Genomic DNA, 2,513 nt, shown 5'->3' with positions numbered 1-2,513 from the left:
AAGCTTGAGGAAAGGCCCTCCTGAGACACTGGGGAGACAAATAAGCACCCACCAACTCTCTAACACCAGGAAGGGAAAACAGATGCCTCCTCCCAGCAAAAATCTCTCTCTTCTTTAGCCCCGAGAGAGCTGTATGTCAGAGCTGGAAGAGGCCTGGACTAATAAGGAAAGAATGACAAGATGAGAGGGGCCAGCTCTGCCAGGTTTTACAAGACCATAATACCTGCGCCCCAGCTGCATCTGCAAGGCAGATTTTTAAATCTCCTGCTGTGCACGCCTCCTTTCCAGAAGCGGGTCTGGTAGCTCAGCTCAACCCAGGGCCTCCCTCCTCCCTGAGGAGGCAGAGCCAAGGCTGAACTCTGCTTTGAACTTACAAATACCTTCTGGGACATGAACCTTAACAGCACCAGGTCACCTCAGCCTACAGAGCGCTGCCCACGGAGGGAGAGCTTGGTGAACTGGCTCCTCCAGCTGCAGGGGGACCGGGCCTGTCCTCTTCTCCAAGAGCAGGGAGAGGGCAAGTCCAGCTGGAATACACTCAAAGGCAGAAAGCTGCAACCTCAGCCTGTCTCCCTGCTTCCTGCTCATCCTCCATCATAGTCCCCAACCCGAAAATGACGATCCCACAACCCTAGGTCTGACGGCCACTTCCCACTGCCGGAAGACCCACAGACTGTCAACCTCATCTCCTCCCAACTCTCACACTGTACCCTCTGGCCATGCTCATCTGTACTCACCAATTATGAGACTCTCCAAAGACAGGAGGACTGGGTGGCTGACCCATAGTGGAGCTCAATAAATTTTGTCAATTAAGTGAATGAATGACTGAATGGCTGGCATAACATTGTAGAGCAGGGGTCCTGTTTAACATTTAAACAGGAGGCCACAGTTCACTGTCCCTCAGACCGTTGGAGGGCCGGACTACAGTTTAAAAAAAAAACCTATGAACAAATTCCTATGCACACTGCACATCTCTTATTTTGGAATAAAAAAAACAAAACGGGAACAAATACATTATTTGTATTTGCATGTGGCCCGCGGGCCGTAGTTTGAGGACCCCTGTTGTAGAGGATGGTCCAGAGACAGGCAATGGACTGGTATATCCTTCACTGGAGTAGATTATTCAAAAGGTTACACTATTTAGTGATCAAGCATCAGAAAAAAATCTAGTATAATTCCTAACAGCAGATTATGAGGTACTGTCACATTTTTATCTTATTTTATCTTAAGAAACCGCCCATTTCACAGATGAGGAAATCAAGATTAGAATGGAAAGCAGTAATCCAGAAATTTGAAAGTGACAGAGTCAAAACTTGAACTCAGACCTAAAACCCCAAACCCCGCTCTTCTGGTTGAACATATGCTCACCAAGGAAGAAGAGGGCTGAATTTCAGCAGAACGCTGACATTTGGAATGTTTTCTGAAGTCATGGGGTAGCCCAAGAGGTCATTCAATCAGGGTGAAAACATAAAAAGATTCAACAAAGGCTGAGATAATTTTGTGGAGGCTAAATTTTTAATAGGTAATTACTGAAGATAGGGAAGATGAGGCTTTCTGAACAGCTGCTATGTTACCAATTAATTTCTGCAATTAACACCTGTGTTTAAAGACCTGGCACATACTCCCATCACTCGGAGCACCGGGTGGAGAGTCCAGCTCTGCCATACTGGCAGGAGGAGAAATGAAGGCAGGAAAAGGAAAGGAAAAAGGCCAACCTTCCCCTTTAGCATCAGGGAAATTTGGCGAGTAGCTTTCTGTGGCCAACACCAAAAAGAAAATGGTCAGTTACAGGATTCATGGCTGAGAGCAGAGGCTGGGAGCGCCTGCCTGGATGTGATTCTGACTCCACCACTTACCAGCCGTGTGGTCTTGGGCAACTGAACTTCTCTGAGCCTCAATTCCTCATCTGTGAAATGGGGGTGACAATAGTACCTACTTCCTAAGGTTTTGCGTGGATTGAGTTAGTTAATTCATTTAAAGCACTTAGCACAGTTCTTGACACAATGTAAGTGATCAATAAAGGTTATCATTTTAAGAATAGGAAAAAAAAAACCATTAGTATAACCATTTCTGATATCAAAGCATCCACAAGAAACCAAACTGCTGTCCAGGCACAGGGCCTTGGATAGCCTGGGCCCGTGGTCGGCACACTGCGGCTCGCGAGCCACATGTGGCCCCCTTCAGTGTGACCCTTCCACAAAATACCACCTGCGGGCGCGCACGTACAGTGCGATTGAAACTTCGTGGCCCATGCGCAGAAGTTGGTATTTTTGTGGAAGAGCTGGTATTTTGTGGAAGAGCCACACTGAAGGGGCCAAAGAGCCGCATGTGGCTCACGAGCCGTGGTTTGCCGAGCTGCAGTTTGCCAACCACTGGCCTGGGCTGATCCAATGATGAGCTCTGGAACATAAAGAGCTGGGATGATAAACAGATGCTCTCTTCCACCAAAAGTGGTGGTGGGTGGGAACACTGTCTTGAGGCACTCTGAGGTGTGTCTAGATTCAGGGAGGAAA

The sequence above is a fragment of the Myotis davidii genome, unplaced genomic scaffold (genome assembly GCF_000327345.1).
Source record: "Myotis davidii unplaced genomic scaffold, ASM32734v1 scaffold534, whole genome shotgun sequence".
NCBI classification, from domain to species: Eukaryota; Metazoa; Chordata; class Mammalia; order Chiroptera; family Vespertilionidae; genus Myotis; species Myotis davidii.
The sequence above is the reverse complement of the archived record's forward strand: the minus strand, read 5'-3'. Positions refer to the sequence as shown.